This window comes from Protopterus annectens, chromosome 11.part0 (assembly GCF_019279795.1).
Source record: "Protopterus annectens isolate FY-2018-M chromosome 11.part0, PAN1.0, whole genome shotgun sequence".
Taxonomy (NCBI): domain Eukaryota; kingdom Metazoa; phylum Chordata; order Ceratodontiformes; family Protopteridae; genus Protopterus; species Protopterus annectens.
In genome coordinates, this window is record NC_056745.1 from 138,238,143 (window position 1) to 138,263,831 (window position 25,689).

General features: G+C 41.8%; 1 protein-coding gene across 5 annotated transcripts in view; it reads left to right on the forward strand.

The window, feature by feature from the left end:
• LOC122815212 (voltage-dependent L-type calcium channel subunit alpha-1C-like) overlaps positions 1-25,689 on the forward strand; it is a 2,602,552-nt gene that overhangs the window by 2,073,419 nt on the left and 503,444 nt on the right. The window lies entirely within an intron of this gene.

The window sequence follows — 25,689 nt, forward strand, 5'->3', positions numbered from 1 at the left end:
TTGGGGCAATTTCTTCAAAATTTATAAAACACAATAAAAAGAATATCATATCATGTTCGTGTTAAAGAGCAAGGAACATAAGATAAATGTTTACTGAAAAGTCAGGAACCTGGAGTACATTAAGAACTTAGAACTGGTATGCAATGACATTACTGCTTTCAGGTTTGTAGTATGCATTCTGCTTGAAAGTGAAAACTTTGTACATGGGTGAGGTAATGCATTATGATAAGCACTAAATGCTGACTTGTTATAGGAGATATTACATAGGCAGTCTGTTTTTTTTTAGGAACACACAAATTACTGTGGCAGTAGTATGTAGTCATGAAGTTAATAACTTATTTAGCCTAGGATCTTACAGTGGTAGTTAATGCTTGACTGCTAATTTATATTCCTTGGAGACAAGTATAAACATATCAACAGCCATATGCAGTAAACAGACAACAAAAATGAATGGTAGGCATGCTATACACTTGCAGACCCTGACACCACTGTCAGGATCATCATCATTAGCCCCTTTCTCCCATTTTTCTAAATTGAGTTGCCATCTCTCTCAATTCATTGCCACTCTCCTATTTTCTTCGTCAGTCATGCCTGATTCATCCATCTCTTTGCTGGATGCCTTTATTTCCATTTGCATTCTTCCTGTCTGTCCCAAATCGTCTTCACTAAATTGTCTTCTGTTTTCCTGCACATGTGCTTGAACCACTGTAATCTGTTCTCCTTGATCTTCTCTGCATTTGGAGCTACTTGAGCTTCTGCTGTAATGTCCTCATTTATTTATCTGTTCCACAGTGTGCATCCTAATACCCATTTCAGTCACTTCATCTTCATCACATCTAGCTTCTTCAGTTGTGTTGCCTTCACTGTCTAGGTTTCTGTACCAAGTACTGGTCACACCACTGTTTTGTACATCTTACTTTTCAGCTTTTTTGGCATTCTTCTGTCACATTCTGCCCTAGACACTCTGTGCCGGTTGGCTGCTGCCCCTTTGATTCTGCCTTTTACTTCCACATTCAGACTTCTCTTCTCCTCAACAACCCCTCTTGCACTATTTTTCCTTCTATCTCTCCTTCTGATGTTCCCCATTTGCTGCCACTACAACTATCTTATCTGTAATCATTTACATTCCTTCAGTTTTGAATTTCATTCCCCTGTTATTTGCTGATAGACTTATTCAGTCTGCCTGTAATGCCACATCAGTACATACAGCAGCTTTGCTGATTGGTCCTCTCCAAGCTGTTTGCTAATATAGCCCATCACCTATATGAAAAGCAGTATACTAAGAGCTGATCCCTGATCCATACTAACTCCCACTGGGAACCACTCTGTGAGTCTGAACACTGTGCGTACTTGTGTCATTGGGTCGTTGCAATACTCTGTACTATTTCAGTCAGTGTTTCTGGAACTGTGAACAATCGAAAGAATGCCCAAATAATCTTTCTTGTGACCTTGTCATATTCTGTCTCCAGGTCTAGGAATGCCCTGTTGTGCTCTTTCCTCATCTCTAGTTTCTTATCTCCTATCTGTCTCACTGTGAACATCAGGTGTTTGTGCTGTATCCTGATCTGAATCTGAACCGCTCATCTTCTTTTCTACTACACGGCATATTAATAACTTTCATGCAGTGTGCCAGGAGTTTGATGCCATTTATACTGCCCACAGATGTGACTTCCCCTATTTTTCTTGTATACTGGTGTTAGAATGCTGTTCTCCAGTCATTTGGGATATGTCCTTATCTCCATACTGCTATCAGTATCCTCAGGAGTCATTTCTCCACTAACTCACCAAACATCTTGATCATATCTGCTGTGACATCATGGGAACCTGCTGTTTTTCCAGAACAAACTTTCCTTTCATTTTAGGCTGTGTCTGGGACAGTACGCTTCTGTAGAGTTTTCTTCATTCAGAAGCTGCTGGAAGTACTCCTTCCATTTGCTTTTGATATCCTGTGGACTGGTGAGCTGGTTTGTTGCTGGCACCCCTTATGAATGGTGTCTATTAACCATCTTCTTCATCTTTCTGCTTTTGCCTTGCAACATAATGCTTTCCTTGTGCCATCTGCTGAGTCACTTTCCATAAGTTGTTAAGAGTGCCTCTGATGCCTTGTTCTTTCCTATTTCAACTGCTGTCTTAGCCTTTTTATTAGACAACCAGTATTTCCTTCTTAGCCTGATCTTTCTTTTTTATCTTCCACTTTTTTCTGCACTGCTTTCTTTTGTTGAGTTCCTGGACATCAGCATTCCACCACCCACTTTCCTTATGTACCTTGTTTCCATAGCTGGCTCAACCTGTTTGGAGGCGCTGCCATTTTTCTTCAGCACTATCTTTTTCCTCTTCTTCCTGCAGTTCTAGAGCCTTTAGTATTTCCTTGAGCATTTGTGCTTTCTTTCCAGTCAACTTCCAGGTCTCCAGCCTTGTTTCTGTTGATTTTAGAGCCCTCTTTGCCCACTGCTTGCAGGTGATTGTGGCAACCAGTAGTTTATGTTCTGGGCCAACTGTTCCATTTACGATGGCTTTGTAATGGCTGATTCTACCCCATTGTTTTTCCTTACTAGGAAGCAGTCTACCTGAGTTGCATTTAGCCACTCTTGTATGTGATCTTGTGATTACCTCTCTTGCTGAACCATGTGTTGTCCACTGTCAAGCCATTTCACAGACAGCCAGACATCTAGAATGGCCAATCCTTCTTTATTCCTATTGACCTACCTTTGTGGACCCAAGCAGTCCAAATATCTTGTTCTGCCTGTCCCAATATGTGCATTCAAGTCTCCCATTATCAACAGTTCACGTTGTCCTGTTTTATCTATCTATTTTATCTATTTTCCTCACTTTCAAACCCTGTTGGGCATAGGCATAGATTATAAATACTGCTAATGTTACACTTGAGTCTGATTGCCATGAGTCTTTCACTAATTCTGATGACATCCCTCATTGTCTTCTGAAGCCTCTGCCTCACTACATTTCCCATACCATTTCTAGTCTGTCCTCCCTCTGAGTAGTAGGCAGTGGATGCCAAACAAAGTGGCTTTGCTGCACTGCCCTTCAGTCTTGCCTGTTGGATACAGAGGATGTCCAGCTTCCTGCTTACTATCATGTCATCTTCTTCCAAGCTGCATCCAGGATTTGGGGACAGAAATTCATACTCCTGAGACTTACTAACTGGAAAGACATTTACACTGTTCCTATCCTATAGTCTGTGTCATAGTGCCACACTAACTGCTTACTAATGTATCTCTCTGCTGTCTCCATCCTGCAGTCTGTGTCACAGTGCCACACCACTTGCTTACTACTGTCTCTGCCTTTACCTCTGTCAGGAATTCAGTTTCAAACTATGAAGTCAAAAGGGAAGAGTGTATCTGGGGAGTGTGTCAACCTACCAACAGCTGCTGTTCTAGTGAATGCCGACAGAGTAAGGTAAACTCATTGAAATAGCTTTATGCAACAGTGGAAACATTCTCTTTTTTCCACTGCTGTATGACATTGGGAGTAGGTACACATACGTTTGGGGGTGTCTTCCACATGGGGGGGCGGGTAGAGGTGGGTGTCCATGCTCCCTGATAAAACTTTCCTCCAAACTTTGTTGAAAGTAGTTTCAGTGAGTTTTCTTCATTCAATTGGCATTCAGATAAACAGCTGACAATGGATTAATATAATTACAGTATTTACCTGTCAGACTGATTTTACACAAAAGGACACAGTGGTAGAAGACAGCTGGCATAATGACTGAAGTCTTCACCTCCACTGCACAAGGAACAAGTTTAATTCCTGTCCTCTGGTCAGTGCCCGTGTGGAGTTTGCATGTTCTCCCTAGGTCTCTGTCAGGTTCCTCCCACTCCCAAAGACATGCTGGGTGTTTCTACCACAAACTCACCCAAGAATGGAGTTATGGGTAGCAATACATTTTATTTATTTATTTATTTTATTTTATTTTATTTTATTTTACATTTGTTAACCGGGCTAGTCCAACTGGATGAATGTCCATTTTCAGTGGAGGCCCGAGGAGAAAAGCTCCGCTATCTACTACATGATAACACAAGTATATACAAAATATGTAAGGCATTTAAAGTACAAATATACAAGGCATTTAAACCACAATATGAGGATGTAGAGAAAAAGGTGATAGGGAGATACAGATATTACTAGAGTACTGATAAGCATAGTGTGAGACAGAGAAGTTAAATAGTTTAAAAGTTAGCAAAAGAGTTTAGAGGCAAGTATAGATTATAGATAAGAGAGTCATTTCTCAGTAGGAGTGAATAGATTAAAAAATAGAGATGGGAGAAGGTGAAAAGGATACTGGAGATGGGAGGGGGTTAAGATCAGCTGGGGTTATTGCAGGAGCATAGCCAGTGGTTGGTTAGAAAGTGTTTCAGTTTAGTTTTAAATAGTGTTATGGAAGTTTGGGCTGTTAGATCTGGAGGAAGTTGATTCCAAATTTTGCCAACTGAGTTGGAAAATAAAGAGTCACCTGCTGTGTTTTTTGATCGATGAGTTTGAATCAGTAGTTTATTGGAAGAGCGAAGGTTTTTTAGGTTGTTATAGGGTTTTATAAGGGTAGAGAGCATTGGTGTATTTTCTGGGTGGTAAAGGGCTTTATGGGCAATTGTAAGCTGATAGTATTGAATTAGGTGGGGTAATTCTAGCCACCCTAGGTTACGAAGGTTCAGGCAGTGGTGAGTTTTATATGGTGAGGCAGTGGCAAATCTGGCAATGTTGTTGTAGGCTGCAGTAAGCTTGTTGATGTTATGTTTAGAAAGATTAGTATATATAGGGAAAGCATATAGTAGAGTAGAGGTAAGATGGGTTCTAGCTATGGTAGTTCTTGCTTCAAGAGTTAAGTAAGATTTGATTCTGTAGAGGGAACCTAATTTTCTATTCATTGCTTTTATGATGGAGTTAATATGGAAGTCAAATTTAAGTAGGTTGTCAACAGTTATGCCTAAAAGTTTGGTTGTTTGGTCTGGAGAGATAAGGGTGCCATTTTTTGAAGAAAGTGTGAAGTTAATAGAGGGAGAGAGGTGTGTAGGTAGAAAGAGGAGAAGTTTAGTTTTCTTAGGGTTTAAGAGGAGACAGTGATTGGAGAACCATTGCTCTATGGTGGTAAAAGTTTTTTGGGTAATGGAGTGGAGGTCAGTTTGGTTGGTGGCAGAGCAAATGATGGTGGTATCATCAGCATACTGAATACAAGTAGTTAGAGGGGTGGCAAGATGCAGGTCGTTAACAAAGATGGAAAATAAAAGAGGACCTAAGATGGAGCCCTGGGGGACTCCTAAAGTGGTGGGGAGAAGTTCTGAAAGATTGTTGTTCCATAACACGGCTTGTTTCCGATTTTGAAGGTATGAAGTAAACCAGCTTAAGGCAAAGTTATCGAGTGAGAGAGATTTTAAATGATGTAAGAGTAGTTGGTGGTTCACCATGTCAAAGGCTTTTGACAGGTCTACGAAAAATGCTGATGTAAGAAGATTGTTATCGCGGTTTTTATTAATGGAGTCGATAACGGATACTAAGGCTGAGGTGGTGCTATGGCAGGGACGAAAGCCATGTTGGCAGTTTGCGAGGAGATTGTTGGATAGGAGGTGATTAAGTAACTGTTTGTGAATGCATTTTTCCATTATTTTTGCAGTAGGAGATAGTAGCGCTATAGGGCGGTAGTTAGAATACTCAAATGATTCACCTCCTTTGAAGAGAGGGATGATGTGGAAGATTTTCCAGAGTGAAGGTATAGTACTTTCTCTAATGGTTCTGTTGATTAGTATAGAGATAGGGTAAGCAATAGCTTTAGCACTTAGCTGAAGATATTCAGCTGGCAATTTGTCTGCTGAGGGGGTGGAAGGTTTGAGTTTCTGAAGTAGATATCGAATATAGGAAGTAGGTATGGGTTTAAGTTGAAATGGTGGTGGTGTGCAGCTTGGGTTACCTAGTAGTGAGGGGTCTGGGCTTTGTTGGTTGGCTAGGTTAAGTGTTGTAGATGTAAAAAAGTTATTGAAAGCATTTGCTGTTTGTAAGGGAGAGTCTGGGCAGGAGCCTAGTGGACTAAGAGTTTCAACTTTGCCAGGGGATAGTAGTGAGTTAATAGATTTCCAGAATTTCTTTGGTTGGAGGTGGGAGGATTGCTGTAGTTGTGTGTAAAAGTTCTTTTTATCTTGTATGATAGCTAGTTTAGTCATATTTCTTTTTTGTTTGAAGCTAGGATGATCAAAAGAGTCTTTAGTGGTTCGCCATTTAGTCCAGGCTTTATTCCTAGTAAGGATAAGTTGTTTAGTGTTGCTTGTAAGCCATGGAGCTGTCTTACTTTTCATGCATATAGAATGCATGGGGGCATGCCGATCAAGAATAGTAAGGAAGGTTGTATTAAAGTGGTTAACAGCGTCATCTATTGGGAGACTTTTTAGTGGTAACCAGTTAACTAGGCTAAGTTCATATAGAAACTGATGGGGGTCAAAATGTTTTTTGCTGCGAGATAAGCGAATTAGGGGAGGTATTTCTAGATGTGTTTTGTGCCTTGTAATGTATGTTAGTGAGTGGTCACTAAGGTCATCTGGGAGGGTTCCTGTCGAGTACTTTTGTGGGGGACTATTTGTCAAGATCCAGTCTAGTATGGTTTCTTTGTTATTGCTTTTATTTGTTCTAGTAGTTGAGTGAATGGTTTGATGGAATCCATATAGGTTGACAGGGGTTGATGGATTAGTTTGTTTGCAAACGTTCCAATCTATGTTAAAGTCACCTAACAATATAGTTTCTTGAGGGAGATTAATCGAGAACCAGTTTAATAGGTCTTCTAATATGGGGGGGATTATTGCCTGGGGGAAGATAAGTGCAGATAATGTTTATAGTTTTGTTTGTGTTGAGGGAGAGTTTGGAGATAAGAATTTCACCATGATTGCCGTGTGGCGGGGTATGAGTAGTTTCATTTACTTCTAGTCCAGTTTTGAAGAGTATAGCTACTCCTCCCCCTTTTTTATTAAGACGGTCTTGTCTTAGGATGTTATAGCCAGGGGGGATAATTTCATTATCTTTTATTGTGGGTTTAAGCCAGGTTTCAGTTAGACAGAGAATGTCAAATTGTTGGACTTCTAGTAGGGCATGTAGAGCAGTAACCTTGTTGCATATGCTACGGATGTTAAGATGAGCTATAGAGAGAGATTTGGGAGGTTTGGTGTGTGGTGTATACCTAGTTTTCTTTTGTTGGGGATTAGGGGATAGTACAATGGTGTCTGGGCCTGGGTTGGGGTGTAGGTCCCCATCAATTAATGACAAACTTTGTATAAGGTGAGTTAACTGTGAGGGCTTGAAGCAGTAGATATGTTTTGTAAGTATATGTATAAGGTATTTGATATGAAAGAGACAATGGTGTTTGGGTTCAAGATATGAGTTGCTGTATATGGGACAGAGATGGGTTATAAGTATACTTGGGGGGGAAGTTAGAGTGTGATTTTGTGGGATGTTGAAAGTGGGATGTAAAGGTTGCTCATAATAGGTAATAAGATAGGTAGAGGAGAGAAAAGTTAAAAGAGTTAGTAGTAGGAGAGGAAGGCGAGTGTAGGTCATGTTGAGTTGAATATGAGTGTGTATAATAGATATGTGTTTGGTGTGGTAATGGGTGGATGAGGGAGGAGACTATTGTAAAGTGGGTGGAGAGAGGAAGTAATTATGATTGGTTCAGGTTTTGGAGGGAGTGGTTATGTAGGTATAAATGTAGAGGTCCCAGGGGCAGGTGGAATTTGGGGGCAAGGAGGGGAGCGGAGTGAGCCTGCAGGGCGAACAGAGCGGGAAGAGCCAAAGGAGTAGAAAATTGCTGAGAAGAAGCAATCAGTCAGGTAGAATAACAGTAGGTAAGGTAAAGCGGGTAGAATAAATAGAAAGGAGTAACTAGGTATATTTTAAGCAGTTATGCAGTAGACAGGTTTCAGTGGGGGGTAGTTTGGCCAGGGGAAAGAAAAGTGTATAAAGTAGAGGAAAGATCCTGGTAAAAGGCAGTAAAGCCAGAATAGTTTAGGAAAGAGCCAGAGAAGGAAAAACAACAGGTAGAGGGGAGCCACGTAGTAGGCAAAGGTTTAGTAATGGGATAAAGAAAGGAATAAAAGTAAGAAAGACAAGAGCAGTATGGAGAGAGAAGAGATAAGAAAATCAGTGGTAGTAGTGGCGGTATCTGAATGAGGGTCTGGTCAGAAAGATGTAGGGGACTGGTGATGGCTGCTGATAGTCCAGGGCAGCTCTAGATGGTGTTTGTTGGGGGAGGGGGGAGTTGTATAGACTATCCATTGAGCATCAACTGTGGTACGCAGTATCCTCTAGATAGGGGAACACAGATTTCAGACTGTGCATCATGTCAGGATTGGTTGATTGATGGTGCAAAAATTGGCTGTAGGTCATTGTGTCACATTGACTAATATCACCAAAAACAGGCATGGGTATTTGCCGGTTATAAGTGGGTTGAGGACCTGGCCCACTCCATCTTATTCCAAGGACCCATCCTAACTGCAAGAGGGGTCTATGTGACCCTAATGGCCAGTGCGTGCCTGTCATAAACACCAGCAGCTCTGGGTCAATAAGTTACTGGCTGGACAGTGCCCAGTTGACCAGCTTGGGTTACCTGGGATAGATCTGTTGACTGAAAGCTAGACATAAAACCAATCAACCTGCCAAGCATGAACTAAGGATTGCTACAATCAATATGGGTTCACTGCATTTAGCGTATTTCAAGTAGTGTGTTTCATCTGGGCATAATATCCCAAATTTTGATGCCCACAGGAAATTTGTCTACTGTTTGGGCTCTGCACACTTAGGCACAGATTGTGATATCTGTGCTGGATTCAATTCTTGGGGCCTTATCAGTCGGAAGAGCAAACTAATTCTGGGAGGCCTTCTTCCTTCTAGGTCTTCTCCTTTCGGCTGTAGCACCCTTGTGGCTTGAGAGCCTACCTCACCCTTGATTTCTCCTTTTCTGATCCATCTTTCCAAAATGCTTGGGGGTGTCTTTCTTTGAATTCAAGGATTCTTGTTTCTTCAACTCCAGTTATACATCTGAGTTGACAGGCACCAAACATCTGAGAGCTGGAAGATTCTTAAAGCCGAAACGTTGGTGCTGGCTCCAGGGCATTGGAGTCTACTCAGAAGTTTATGGAGCCGTCTTTTCCCCTTGCAGCCTCAGCATTAGATAGATCAAGTCTGACTTACGCCTCAGGTGGTGTGCTGACAGGGCTGCAAGGGGCAATGATTTATGAGAGCTCAATTTTGGACTTGTTGGCTTCCCTGTCTCCTAAGCATTCCACGTTCAAGGTGGTAGGCAAGGTCTTCTCTATGCCTAGAGAGCAGGCACCCCTGCCCTCTTCAGAACAGACATATGTGCCTTATTCTGTTTTGTGTCCTGAACCTTGATCATCTCTTCCATTGGAATAGCCTACCCAATTAAGCCTTCAGTCAACCCATTAGGGCATTATTATCTCTTCTGATACTTCACCGGAACATCTCACCGAGGAAGTCCCTCGTATGAGAATGTGCAAAAGGAGGTACTTAGATTCTCCACAGGAATCTGTCACTAAGGACACTGATTTTGATGAATGGGAGGGATCTACCAGATCACCACCTAATGATGTTGCCTTTGGAGACATTCTGGAGCTTCTTAAAAAACGAGGCAGCTGGTCTTCTGACACCCCCTCCCAAGAGGAATCAGTGTTTCTGGAGGCTTTCAGTTCTGGCCCGTCTACTTCCTGGGTGACTTCCCCAGCTGATGAGTTTATTGACCTGGTCTCTCATCAGGCGTGAAAGGAACTGGACATCACTGAGCCAGTACCTTAGAGACCAGATAAGATTCTTGCTCCTCCTAAAAAAACGTGCACACTGGAGTAAGGAAGTACCTGTTGATGACATGGTCTTTGTGGCAGCCACAAGAAAGGAACTCGCCGAACAGAGTTCCTCTTCCCTTCCTGCTAAGAGGGAGTCTAGGGCACTGGACAGATTTGGAAAGCATGTCTATGCTTCAGTGACCTTCGCTCTTAGGTTGCTTAGTTATTTGGCACACTTTATACTTCAGAGAGATTTGATCAAAGAGCTTATCAAATCTCTTTTTGGGTCCATGTCCTCTGAGGAAGGGAATAGAATTTCCTCACAACTGACTACTCTCCAGCCTATATCTGATTTGTCCATGAGGTTAATGTCGCACACTGCAGAAGGTACATCACAAGTGGCTGATATAGGCATTAGAAGACATGCCTGGATACACTTATGTGACTTTGCAGAACTATTTAAGTCTTCTTTCGTCAATGTGCCTTTTGATAGAAAGACAAACTCTCCAGGTGCGAACAAGAGGGAAAGAGCCTCTCTGCCATGGGTGTACGTTTTTCTACCCCTCAAAGGCCCTTTTCTAGAAACCAACAAGGTGGTAGAAAAATGTGGTTTAAGACGTCCCAGGGTGATTTCCAGGAGTCATGTGGAGATAGTTCCTCCAGGGGCAGAGGGGGAGAACTCTAATGGAAGATGCCACCCTCACAGCAGAGGTGGTCCACACAACCAGGGATCTAGAGACTCATTCTCATATAGGCCCTATCAGCATTCTTGAAGGGAGGCCTGACTGTCTCTCTCTGGAGGCAGTGCGGGGGAGAAGTTATCTTTCGCTGTATCAAAGAGCCTGGCTAAATATCACAAAAGATTCACAGGTGCAGAAGATTATATCCAGAGGTTATATCATACCATTTTCCCACCCCCTCCAACTGTTTGGAAGAAAATCCTCGATGTTCCACTCAGTCAAAGGGAAACAGCTTCTCTAGAAATAAAAAAGCTGCTAGAAAAAAAGAGTCATCCATGAGGTCTCCCTAGACCAGAGAGGGTCCGGAACTTATTTAAGATTCTTCTTGATGCCAAAAAAGACAGGGGACTTGAAACCAATTCTGGTTCTCAACAAATTAAACCAGTTTGTTCAGATTGCAAAGTTCTGGTTGGTCATGGTACAGTCCATTCTGACCTTTCTACTGAAGGACAACTGGATGTGATTGATAGATCTTCAGGATGCGTACTATCACATCAAAATGAACAGGCACTCCAGGAGATATCTACGCTTCTGGCTGGGGGGCCAGTCATTACCAGTGCAGATCACTGCCATTTGTCTCACCACAGCCCCTAGGGTGTTCAACAAATGCATGACAGTTATAGCAGCTCACTTGAGAATGCCGGGATTCCAAATATTTCCATATTTAGATGAGTGGCTCCTGACTGCTTTAGCCAGGCATCAACTGATTCAAACAAGAGACTACTTACACCATATGTGCAGTCAGTTACAACAAATCTCACCTCACACCAACACAGAGTCTGGAATTCATCGGTGCTCATTTGAACACAGCCACTCAAATGGCTTCTCACCCTCCATCTCGAATAGACACCCTACAATCAAAGGTCAAGAAAGTGATTCAAAATACATCCCTTCTGGCCTGAGTTATTCTTCAACCTTTGGGTTCCATGGCAGCAGCAATCACCCTTGTCCCACTGGCCAGGTTCTATATGAGAATCCTTCAAGGGACTTTGTCAATTCAGTGGTCTATTCTCCAACATCCTTTATCCATGTCAATCAAGATCACCTGAGCATGCAAGAGTTATCTTCTGTGGTGGATTCATTCAAATCAGCTACACAAGGGCCATTCCTTTATTCTTCCTCTTCCCAAGGCCACTGTCACCATGGATGCCCTCCAGCTCAAGTGGGAGTCAGTGTTTTGGAGGGCCAGTCCAAGGTACGTGGTCTCCCAAAGAAGCCAAGATGCATATCAGTGTTCTGGAGATGATAGTTGTTCTCCTAGCATTGCAGGCTTTTTCAAGACACTCTCCTGTCTAGGGCAATTGCAATACAGAAGGACAACATGTCAGTATTCTGGTACATCAACAAACACAAGGTCTTTGCTGAGAAGCCTTGAGAATTTGGCAGTGGGTGATCTCTTCCCATCATTTTCTGATAGCAATGCATATCCCAGGGAAATCCAGCATGATTGCAGACAGACTAAGCAGGTCCATCTTGATGCTTCACGAGTGGTCTTTCAATGTCAAAATGTCAGAGAGCATTTTCCATGAATGGAGACAGCCATGCTAAGATCTTTTTGCTTCTCCCCTAAACAACAAATGTAGCAGGTTCTTTGCCCTGATCCCACCTCCCAGGGGAGTCACCAAGAGATAGTCTAGTTCACGCTTGGCCCTCCAGTCTTCTTTATGCCTTTCCCCCATTACCCCCCTATTCCCAAATTTCTACACAAATCATTCTTGTTGAAGAGTACAGTTATCCTAATTGCTCTTTACTGACCTTGCCAGGTCTGGATTCCTTTCGTCTGGCCTCATCTTATATATCCTTCTTGGATTCTGGTTCCAACTCCAGACCTTTTATCTCACCCAACAGCCTTGATTCACCCAAACTTACCAGGCCTCAAGTTGACCACATGGTTTCTACCTAATACTGATTGCTAGATAGCCCAGGCTATCCTCCCCTTCTGTCATATTTTGTTATCTTCCCATAAAGCTTCTACTAGAAAGCTTTACAATAGAAAATAGGAAACATTTGTTCATTGGCCCTTAAACAAAAACTTAGACCCCTTTTCAGCACCAATCCCAACTATCCTTGACTTTTTAGCTACAGTTTTCAATGAAGGGGCTAGTTTATCAGCTGTTAAAGTTGATAGCCATTTACAACTTTCATGTGGGCGTAAATAACTCTACTTTAGTCTTCTCTAAACTTTGCAAAGCATTCCTTAAGGGAACTTTTCTAGTTAGACCCCCATTAAAAGATGCTACTCCTCCTTGGGATTTATATATAATGTTTCTGGCCTTGACTCAACCACCTTCTGAACCCTTGGCCAAAGCTGACCTCAAATTTCTGTCCCAGAAGACCATATTCTTAGTGCCTGTTATTCTGGCCAGAAGAATATCTAAAGTCCAGGCTCTGTCTTCAAACTCCCTTATCTAATTTTTCACAAGGACAGGGTGTCTTTATGAATTAATCTATCTTTTCTACTTAAAGTAGCTTCTGAATCAAATTTAACAAGCTCATTAATCTCCCAGTTTTCTTTCCAAACTTCTCAAACAAAGGCGAGTATATGTTACATCTGTTGGATATGTGTAAACAACTTTGTTTCTACTTTCGTAGAAACAAAGACCTAAGAAAATCTGAACAATTGTTTGTTTCCTTTGCTTCTACCAAATTAGGCAACCCAGTATCTGAAGTTATATTGGCCAAATGGTTAACTGATTGTATTACTTTTGTCTATGGGAAATTGGGTTTACCTTTCCAAAACCTCCTAGAGCTCATTTCATTAGGTCTCTGCCGGTTTCCTCAGCTTTTTGGTCTACAGCATCCTTGGATGATATTTGTGCAGCCACCACATGGGCTAATCCTCTTACCTGTATTGCTCATTACAGACTGAATTTTGTCTGTAGAGGCAGAGCAGCCTTTGGCTCAGTGGTACTTCGGAATAGCCTTCCTTGGGGTCCTCCTTGGGTTGTGGTAAGTTGAGACTCTATCCCATCAGTTGAGGAATGAATGAAAATGACAACATCATATTAAAACGTTATGTACTCACCATAATGTTCCTTCTGTGTTGTTCATTTTCATTCTTCTTCAACTCTCCATCCTCCTACCCCCTCTTTTATTTTCTTCTGGAGAGATCGAAGAGCATTAGAGGAACCTCTGTTCATTGTTTGAGCCCTAGCTTCCCTTTTCATGTTCTGTCACTTTCCTGTTGGATCTAGGGGCAGCAAACTTGATCTGAGGTATGTTAGGTTGGTGGGATACTATGAGTAAAGGAAGGAGCTGGAGAGTTGTAGGATCTTACACTCTGGAAGAAGCAGCTAAGTGAGATCTGCGTCTTGGATACAAACCCATCAGTTGAAGAAGAACAAACATGGACAGCACAAATGGAACGTTATGGTGAGTACATAACATTTTATTATTCTCTTTATAAAATCAGTCTTTACCTTTAGTACACATAATGATGATACATGCAAATTAACATATTTTTTATAATCATCTCTGAGAATCAAGGAGCATGTCTCTGTTCACTGCAGTGTGCACCATTTGTTGTTGAGATTTTGAAGGAGAGAGAGAGAGCGAGAACGAGAAATGTTCTGAATTCTGTTTATCAGATATGCTGGCTTTGAATATTTTGCTGAATCTTTGATGGGAAGTTGTTCTATCTCGCCTTCATTCTTACTGATGGGTTTGGAGCTGATCTTCTGCTCCAACTTGGTGAAAATGCAAAAGCTGGAGGTCTTCAACCAGCTCATGGCCTACTCCCTATCCCATGATGCACTGGTGCTTCCCTCAGATTTCGTTTGCCGCTGTAACAGATCGTTCATTTCACCAGCTCTGGCCAGTGAAATTTAAGAATATTTCTTGTTATTATACTTGTTGTTAAATTTTTGTCCTTCAAATTTAGCTAGTAGTACTTTAGATTAGTTAGTTTGATACAGGAGAATTATCCAAAGTGCTTGTGCACTCCTTAGTTTATAGGAACTTTTCTTTGTTGTGTGGCCGTTTTATTAGGCCTAGTTAAAAACTCCCTTCCCTATTTGGTGTACTTTAAATATATGGGTCTATATTAAATCATCAAACACTTAGAAAAGCGAACAATGATTTATCGACCCCATGTAAGCGAAAGCTTACAAACTCGAACACTTAAAACAGCAATTTTTTTTTCCAAGGGAAGAAAATCGCTGTTCCAAAAAAAAAAAAAAAAAAAAAAAGCACTTAAAACATAACATAAAGTGGGGGGCTGTGCCACCCCACCCTCCTACTTAAATATATCAACTCTGAGATCACACTACAGTGACAAAAACAGCAAAGTAACGGACGTTTCCAAGCAAATTCTTTCCCAGGGAAAGAATTCGCTTATATGCCGCTTTGTCATTTTGCCTTTTCGTCTTTTCAAGTTCGACTAAGACGCATTCGAAATAATGCGTCTTCGGTCATCTAGTAGGAACCTTAAATATAGATATTTCATGGTTATTTGCCGTGTTTTCTTGATAGCCTAAACTTAGAGGCTAATGTCTTTCCTTTGAGCCCGTTTTTTTCTTAGGGCTGTGTTGTGCTTTAAAAGGGTTCATATTGCTTGTTTATATTAGAAGCCTTTATAACTTTCTCTTTGTGTTTATGTGTGCTTTAGTTATAGGTTACTGATATCTTAGGGCATCAATATATATAAGTATATATATATATATATATATATATATATATATATATATATATATATATATATATATATATATATTGGTAGTGTTCTGACCAAAATATGTATAGTTTTTTTCTGTGTGGATTGTTTCTTCCTTGTAGCATGTTTCAGCAAGAGAAATCAAAGTCTGGATTTAAGAAATGTCCTAAGTGTGGACAAAAGATGCCCATAACTGATGGACACTCAGAATTTATTTATTGCTTAGGTGAGGTTCACCTGCAAGAGGACTGTTTCATATGCCATTCTTTTAGCAGTAGAGTGTTGCATGAAAGGAAGGGTAAGCTGATTGCTAGAGGTCTAGTAAAATCTTCCTTTCAAAAATCCCTGTACAAAGACAATACCCAGGACAAGACATCAAAATCTTCAAAAACTTCTTCGAAAACTTCTTCTGGGTCAGAGGCGAAGAAAGGTTCATCAACCTCTAAAGTAACAGATAAAGCGTCTGCCTCGGCTCCACAAGTTTTGGAACCACCGGTTGTTGTTATTAGGAGCCATTCCCCAGAATTGGAGCTGGTATCTCCTACCCTCAAGTCACCTATCCTCCAATCAGTGGCATCATCTGTAGCCTCTTCTCGGTCCTCAAGGCTTTCAGACATGGATATGGATCATGTGGTGCAGAGGCTTCTGCTGACACCAACGCTGGCCAAACTTTTGTCGGGGCCGACCCTTGGGGCTTCGGAACCGTCCAAAATCCTTCCTGCTTCTTCTGTTCTTCCACTGACCCGACTCAAGGTTTCATAGCCAGAGTGTTTGGATCTGATGATTGTGGAACCATCGGGGGCCGACACCTGTTCCAGGCTTGTCAATTCCAAGAGCTGAGACTTCCTCGCTGCCGACCGTGGAGACTAGGAGACGACACTCGCCGGTCAGGTCCGGAGAGGATAGTCGAACCGACTTTTCGGTTCTGACTTTGCCTCTCGGAGCTTCAGCTCAGATGAGTTCGGTGCCTACCTCGGGCTTGGAGCCCATTGCTTCAATGCAGAGGGAGTCACCTGCCTCTTCAGATTCAGGGCTTCCTTCTCATCAGAGCCGGGGGCTTTCGATGCCATGAGGAGAGTATTGTCCCCTCGGGACTCCACATCATCAGGACCAGTAACCTCCTCCTCTAAAGCGCGTGTGTCTGCCTCTGCTTCACAAAAGCATAGAGACGCACAGCTTCAGGATGCCCCATTGGGTGAACCCTGCTCTTCTGAGACCTCACTAGAAGCCCCCACTGATGAGGTTCCCAGGAAGAGGTTATGCAAGAGGAAGCATCTGGATTCCCTGCAGGAATCTGTCACTTCAGACACTGACTTAGATGAGTCAAAAGGGTCCCTACGGTCCCCCTCGGAGGATATCTCCTTTGCAGATATCTTGGAAATTCTTAAACAGAGGGGTGGCTGGAAGCCCATTAACCCTACTGATGATGAGTCAGTCCTCCTGAAGGCTTTCGTGTCTCAGCCCTCCACCACTTGGGTGTCTCCACCTTTTGATGAGCTGATAGAACTGGTCTCTCAAAAGGCGTGGGAGTCCCCGGATACCATGGAACCTGTCCCTCAGAGGCCTCATAAATTTATAACTTCCCCCCAGGACAAGGCCTTTCTAACCAAAGGAGTACCTGTTGATGCCATATTGGTGGCAGCAGCCACCAAGAAGGAATTGTCAGAAACTTCTACGTCTGTCCATCCTCCTAATAAGGATTCTAAGATCATGGACAGATATGGAAAGCACATGTTTAGATCAGTGACCTTTGCCCAGGGATCACTGAACTATCTCACGCCTTTTACTAGATTGCAAAGAGATCTCCTAAAAGAGCTGGGAGATACTCTACAAGGTTCAGTAGCTGCGGGAGTATAAGATAAAGTAACTTCCCAGCTTGCTACCCTCAATTCCCTTGTAAACTCTTCCATGCGTTTGGTCTCGTACGCAGCTGATGGAACAAGCAGGTCAGCAGGTACAGGAATTGCTCTTAGGAGACAATCCTAAATGCACTTATGTTCCTTTGTGGAGCCCTTTAAGTCATCCTTTGTTAACACCCCTTTCGATGGATCATCCCTTTTTGGACCCAAAGTGAAGGAAACGCTTACCATGTGTGAGCAAGATGAAACGACTCTGTCTGCCATTGAAGTTCATTTTTCCACCCCTCCCAGACCTTACCCAAAGGTCAGAAAGGATGGAAGATGTGGTTCCGTAAAACTCAAGGAGCTTTCCAAGACACACATGGTGAACCCCCCTCTTGAGGCAGAGGAGGGGGTAATAATGGAAGACGCCATCCATGTGGCAGTGGGGGTCTGCAGAATCAGGGTGACAGAGATCAGTTCTTTGGGAAGACCTATCAGTGCTCCTGAAAGGAGGCCCACCTGTCCATCTCTGGAGGCAGTCAGGGGATGCTTATCTTTGTACCCAGACACCTGGCTAAAAATAACAAAAGACTGCTGGGTACAAAGCATCATATCCAGAGGATACTCTGTTCCCTTTGTCACCCCTCCCCCTTAAGAAAAATCCCGGATGATCCACCCAGTCACAGGGAACAAGCAACCATAGAGATTCAAAGGTTGCTGGAAAAAAGAGTCATCTAACCACTCCTAGCAGACCAGAGAGGATCCGGAACTTACTCAAGGTTCTTTTTAGTTCCAAAGAAAACAGGGGACTGGAGGCCCATTTTGGATCTCAGCACACTGTACAAATCTGTCAAAAAGACAAAGTTCCAGATGGTCACGCTATAGTCGATACTTCATTTCTAGGAAAAGACAGTTGGATATGCTTGATAGATCTTCAGGATGTGTACTACCACATCAAAATGGCCAGACCATCCAGAGATCATCTGCGCTTTCGGCTGCGGGCCAGTCATTACCAGTTTTGAGCTCTGCCCTTTGGTCTCACTACAGCCCCCAGAGTGTTCACTAAATGCATGGCAATAGTCACGGCTCACATGAGACGTTTAGGATTCCAGGTGTTTCCATACCTAGACAACTGGCTCCTCACCACCACCATCAGGCATCAACTCATACAAGCAAGGGACGCAACTTTGAACTTCTGCAGTCAGTTGGGGATTACCATAAATTCATAAAAATCTGCCTTGTCGCCATTGAAATATACCATTTTATACCATTAGCATGACCTTAAAACTTCCACCAGAAAGGGTTTGTGTTCTACAAAAACAGGTCCTCAACCTTCTCTCAAAAGAAAAAGCCCCAGCTTATATGTTGCTCAAATTATTAGGGACAATGGAGGCAGCAATCATTGTGATTCCTTTAGGTTGAATAGATATGCATATACTGCAATGGCTCCTGTTCATGCAGTGGTCCTTTCAAGAACTTCCAATGTCACATCAAATTGTAATAATGAACTCATGCAAGACAGGCCTTCAGTGGTGGCTGACATCTCATCAAGTAACAATAGGTCGCCCCTTTGTTCTCCCCACTCCTATCACCACTGTGACCATAGACACCGCCTTGATAGGGTGGGGGGGCATTATCAGGGAAGAAAAGCCCAAGGCACATGGAAGGAACACAAGGCTCACCTGCATATCAATGTCTTAGAGAGGACAGCGGTATTTCTAGTGTTGCAGTCCTTTCAAGACTCTCTTCCTCTAGGGAATATTGCAATTCAGGTGGACAACATGTCAGTGGTCTGGTACATAAACAAGCAAGGAAGAACCAGATCTTATCCCCTATGTCGAGAGCCCTGAGAGTATGGCAGTTGGCAACTTCCACCCAGCGCTTTCTGATAGCAATGCACATCCTGGGGAGGTCCAGTGTGATAGCAGACAAACTGAACAGAGCAATCCTATTGCCTGATGAGTGGTCCCTGAAGAAAGAAGTAGCGAAAAGGATATTCCACAGATGGGGCCAGCCTTGCTGCGATCTCTTTGCAACTCCAACAAACACTAAATTCAGTAGCTATTTTGCCCTAATCCCCCTGACGGGAGATTCCCCAAGGGATGCGCTTGTGCACAATTGACCCCCGGGTCTCCTTTATGCCTTTCCACCCTTTCCACTGATACCCAAAGTTTTACAGAAAGCCAAGGCTCTGGGAAGGACCATCATTCTAATAGCCCCTTACTGGCCTCGTCAAATTTGTTTCCCCTTTCTCCAGCCTCATCTGTTGGAAGAACCTTGGATCCTGGACCCAGTTCCAGATCTTCTGATTCGTTCATCAAGGGCTCTTCATCCTGCACTCTAGTCCCTCAAATTGACAGCTTGGCTGCTCCAATTCCAAATATAGCCAGGCTTCAGAATCTCTCAACTGCTGCTCAGCATGTTCTAACAACTTGTCATAAATAATCTACCAGGAAGTTATACCTTAGTAAATGGAAAAGGTTTTCAATGTGGCTGTTTAAAACAATACTGCCTCTGTATCTGGCTTCACTTTCATCCATTTGAGAGTTTTTGACTAAATTTTTCAATGATGGGGCAGCTGCAATTGGCAGCAATTTCTAACTTTCATCTTGGTGATCAGGGTCTAATATCATGTCACATAGACTCTCTAAAGCCTTTCTGAAGGGTACTGTTCATTTGAGACCACCCATTAAATCTCTGGTTATGCCATGGAATCTAAATTTTGTTCTTTCACAGTTCATCCTACCCCATTTGAACCAGCCTCATCTTGTGACCTGAAATATCTATCAAGGAAAACCATATTTCTAGTAGCTATTACTTCTGTTCGGAGGGTTTCAGAGTTACAGGCCTTGTCCATTAAGGCCCCATATTTGATTTTTCATAATGATACAGTTTCACTTAGGACAAATCCATCATTTCTACCTAAGGTTTGTTCAGAGACAAATCTCAATCAGACTGTAGAATTATCTGTTTTTTTCCCTAAATATACTAATAAGATAGGACATATGCTGCACAAGCTTCATGTCCACAGGCAGCATTGATTCTATTTACACATGACCAAGAACTTTAAAAAATCAGAACAGCTCTTTGTTTCATTTTCAGATTCAAAGAAAGGTGTTCTAGTGGTAAAAACACCTTATCAAAATGGTTATCAGATTGCATCTCCTTTACATACAGTTCTGTCCATACGCCATTACATCAAAAAGTAAAGGCCCACTCAACTAGAGCTATCTCCACATCTTCAGCCTTTTTGGCCAAACTACCAATAGATTCCATTTGTGCAGCAGCCATGTGGTCTAGGGCTCATACCTTCATCACTCAAATTACAAAGTGGATAGGGCCTCCAGGGACAGAGCCTCCTTTGGTTCCACTGTCCTGAGGAACATACTCCCGTGAGCCACCCGAGAAAGATGGTGCTTGGGATGCCAACCCATCAGTAAGAATGAAGGCAAGCTAGAACAACTTCACATAAAGAAGATATGTACTCACCATAACGTTCCATGTGAGTTGTTCATCTCGCCTTCATTCTTACATCCCACCCTCCTAACCCCCTTCCAGTTTTTTTCTTGGGGACCGAGAAATTGGACAAGTCATGGCTGTATTGGTCTTTGTCTGGTTTATTCTTGATATTACTATTACAATTTTTTTCTACTTAGATTAGTTGGCAGCAAACAAAATCTGAGAGAAGCACCAGTGCATCATGGGATAGGGAGTAGGCCACGAGCTGGTTGAAGACCTCAAGCTTTTGCATTTTGGCCGAGTCAGAGCCAAGGATCGGCTCTGAACCCTTCAGTAAGAATGAAGGCAAGATGAACAACTTGCATGGAACGTTATGGTGAGTACATAACTTCTTTTTTTCTCCTATGGAGTCTGTCATGCAGGCTAATGCAATCTAAACGTCACTGTCCACAAAGATTTATATGCTAATCAGAACAGTGGTCAGCTTACCCAATGGAACATAAGTTGAAGAACAACAGAAAAGCTACTGAAACTGGAAGGAAAAGTTACAAAATGTAGTGCATAATGAACAGGAAGAGAGAACTCTGTCCTAAATCTGTGGAAGAATTAAAGTGACACTATATATCTGAAACCACAGCACACCACTGCAGAAAATAAGCATCAAGCATTGCTGTCAGATCTATAATTTAATACTTATAGTTTAAGTACAAAAACATGACACGTATCAAGTACACTTTGTTTTCTGCCACCAAGCATACGAATATGTAATATATTAATATGTAATATGATGTAACATATATAGGAAAGTACCTAAAATACTAGACAACTATGAATAGTGAAATACTCACAAATGTACTTTCTGGGAAGTGGATGCCCTACATACCTCTCAACTGCCCCGAATTACTCGGTTTTCACCGAGTTTTGGGGTCCAAATAATGGGATGGCATGATTCCCGAGTGGCATCCCTTGGTTTCCGACTTTTCCCCAGCTTTTATTTAAAAAATTTTTTCTCCCGCTATTTGAGCTGACGTCATCACATGTGCATAGACGTCAGCTCCATCAGCCTGTCGGAATTGAGCTCAGAGCTCCCAGGAAGAACTTCCGGCTGTTGAATTAAATCTGCAAGCGGGAGCCAGAAAGTGGTGCATTTGCATCTGCTTGCTGGGCTTTCAGCTGTTGGACTGCATGTATTTATGGCTTTCATAACCCATTCCATCTGTGAGCGAACGGACTATTACATTGCTGATGCAAGTGTGGAAAGTGGACTACATTTATTTATTTTGCAAGCAGGAACGAGACTACTGTGTCTACATTTATTAATGCTGGAGTCTTGTGCGATGGCGAGCAGGTCTGTTATATTTACATTGCTGATGCATTTATTTTGCGAATGGGACAGGACTACATTACTGCACTACATTTATTTATTGCTGCAATGCGTGGGGAAATGATGATGAGAAATTCAGAGCTTTGAGCTTTCAGGTAGTGTGTGTTGGACCTGATGCAAGCGTGGTAACTGTATTTCATTCATTTAAGCAGGAAAGTGGTGTGTGTGTACTGCAGAGTACGAGCGGGACTGTATTTCATTTATTTAGTGGAGTACGAGCAGGAAGCTATTTCATTTATTTAAACGAACCTGATGCAAGCATGGAAACTATTTTATGTACCTAAGCAGGAAAGTGGTGTATGTGTACTGCAGAGTACGAGCGGGACTGTATTTACAAGCAGGAAAGGTGTGTCTGTGTGTGAGAAAATGCCCCATATTCAATACACCTGGTGGCAAGAGGTGCTCAGGCTCAAATCCTGTACCATGAGTACAGGGTAAAAAGAGCCTAAAGTCCCTATCCACCACTTGTGAGCTTTATCCAGGTTGTTTCTGCTAACAGTTGAGAGCTATAGTGAGAACTGAATTTGTATTCCCCCAGATTTTTTGTGCTAAGAGTTGAGAGCTGAAGTGAGAACTGAATTTGTATTCCCCCATTATTGGCTTTGTTTGTCCAGGTTTTTCTGCTAAGAGGTTGGAGAGCTGTGGTGAGAAATGAAATTTACTAAATGATAGCCAGTACGTTTCAGTCTTCCTATTTTTCAGGAACCTGCTGATTTAGCATAGTGGTATGTTGCTCTGACTGTAGTGCATCGAGTCCTGGGTTCAAGACTGACTATTGAAATGCATGGTGGTAACACATTTTATTCTAGCAACTTTACAAAATTATACAAGCAATGTTTAAAATGTGCCCCCCCCCCAAAAAAAATGAAATTGAAAATAAGTGTGGGAAGCTGTGCAAGATGCCTATGGCTTAAACTGCTGTCATTCTATTTATTGTGTGGGTATGGAAGTAGACTTATGATGGAAATGTTCTGAATTGGGCAGTTTTGTCATTATTGGTTTGTGCATTTTGTTTCATTGCTTACAGTACAGTCTGCTGGAAAATGTTCACTTCAAACAATAAATTTAAAATGCACTCTAACAAGTGTGCTGTACTATACAAGGAATATAATTTAATAAAGTCAGGAAGGTGTATCAAAGAAAAGAACACATGTATGTTTTTTGTTTTGTGTGCAAGTGGCCAATGATTTGAAAACAGCCCAAAGGTAATCTTTATCCACCACTGGCCAGATGCATTTTCTTTGGGTATGGTGTGGGTTTCAATGCTGTTTAAATGAATGTGAGTTTCAAGGGCAGACAAGTTTTAATGCCAAGTCTGTTTTCATTTTGAGACAGTATTGCTTTTAACAGAAGTCTATTAGTGTTTGCGCATTGTTGTGCTGTAAAAATAAAATCCAAGTAATCCACTGTAGAAGTAAAGCAGTATGCACACATTAGTGTTTATGGTAAATGGGGCAAAATAGCCAAGTAATGGGACATTGGAATGGCTGCACAGGGACTCTGGTGCCATATTTTGGTTGCCTGTTCTTCAGTTTGCGTATGAAATTTGGTATCCCACAATTTCATTGGAGTGGGTGGGGTTACGTAATTATGTATGCAAATTATATGTTAATCAGTGTACACATTTGTACCTATTTTTCAAGGGCCTTGTCCTGATTTTTTTGATGTTTCCAGGTTGAGAGGTATGATGCCCTACAGTACTGTATAGTAGCACAGGACATTAATATTGACTCAGAGTCATTAAAAGGAAGGTAGTGCATAAGTATTTTAACAATAATTTTTAGTAAATACTAAGCTGACTGGAGGCATTGAGCAGTGAGTAGCTGTAGCAATTTCCTCTTTTGATAGCTCCAGTTTTTTATTATCCAGAAATTTTCTAGTTTCTACATTCAGGGATACGAATGCTTCCTGCCAGTCCATGTTGTGATGTCATTTACCAGATTAGTGCACATCTAGCCCATGCAATGCCCATTTCTTTTCTGACACTCTTACAGCCCAGGATCGCAGTTAAGCAGGATTTACTAGCTAGGATTGAGGAAATGCCTGTGGATCATTCCATGCCATTTTACTCCAGTGTACTGTTTGGTGTATGTTTACCAGTAAAGGAGCCGAGCATTAGAGAACATCATTTAACATTATTGGCAAGCCCTGTGCATGCCTGTCATGACAAATTGCTACCTTTGATATATGCTGACCAGAGCTTTGGAGTCCTATTGCCTGATACCTGGTGCTCTCTTAGCACTGGGTTAGCTTCTTTTATATTTAGGGACCTCAGACCTCCCCTTCCTATGCTGAAGCTGTTGGTTGGGTAGGATTTCCTTCTCCAACATTTTGTTAGATGGGGATTCTGAGGCTGAGCAAGTCCTTCTTTTTATAGACAGACAAGGGCAGTGAAAGCAATGTTTCAGATGACTCCTGCTTTGTTCATGAATAGTCTGTTGCTCTTCTTTCATTCACTCAGAAATTCCAAAATTAGCATGTTAAAAACAAAATGAAAACTCCAGCAAAGCTAGAACTTCCACCGAGTGACCTCCCAAACCTCTTATATCAGAGGCACATGGGATATCATGTTGGAAAGAAGGATGAGACCCCTTGGTTGTTATATGCAACTGGCCCTAAAGGATATATTTTTTTAAACCAGCAAGCATCCTTATTCAAGAGAGGAGACAGAGTATTTTCTAAATCCTTATGGAATGGAATGACACCCAGAGTAAGGATTCCCTGGATTGATTTATATGTGATCTCTTTAGCCCAGTGAAAGTCCCAAAGATGACAGCTCGGTTACGTCTTACAACTTGAAAGGAGTCCAAGGCTTTGGACAGAATAAGCAAGATGGTTTTTTCCTTTGCTACATTAGGACTGAGATCCCTCATTATCAGTCACTCCAGTCTTAGTTTCAATCCTTCCTTGTGAACCAGAATATTGAAAAACTAGCAGAATTTCTAAAAAATCATGACTAAAGGTGATGTTGAAAATTTTAATTTCCATGGCCTCTGGTGTATACTTCCATTTAGCCCCTTGTAATTTTAACTATTTATGTATGACATGTCTGTGTCCCCAGGCTTTTGTATATGTCTGCAGTGAATGACATGACTCAGGCTTTTCTCCTTTATGGATAAAAGTAGGCATGCTGCATTATCTTTATTGTATTTCTCAGATGACACAAGTCCTTTAACTGTTTTGTTTTTTTTGCCAAGAGTAGGCAAGGTAAGCAAAACACTAAACAAATTAAATATGCCTGGCTAACCAAATTGTGTTACTAATTAAGGTATTTCATTTCTGCAGGAAGTCCTTGATAGTGAAACATAGGCCTCATTTCACTAAAGAGTGGTATTCTCATGATCTGCATGCTTTAGAAGAACTTCCCCTCAGCATATTTGCTTTGATGAGAACCAATCTAATGTCACAGTTTTTCAAACATTGCAGCTTGGATACAGTTTCTAAGTCTAGGGTGGGTTTTCAAAAGGCAATGCTAAATGAAATACTTAACTAAGCAGAGTCCCCTCTATTCACCACTAATAAACTTTGTTTGCTCTCAAAGAAAAACAACCTGCTGACTGAGGTATCCTCATTGAAAATGTGTCAAATATAATGCTAGTTGTTTGAGATTTTATCATTTAGCAGGGTTGCCTCCTCTTCCTTCTAACTTCTTGGATTTATGAAACTCTTTTTTTGAACAATAGATTGATACCTTATGAATCATAGTGAGAAGAGAATTTCTTCCTTAGTTTATTAACTTTTCATTTGTGTGTTATAAAAAACGAGAATGTGATGGCTTGCTGTACCTGTTTAAATATATTTGACAATGTCGTCAAGAATATTGATAACT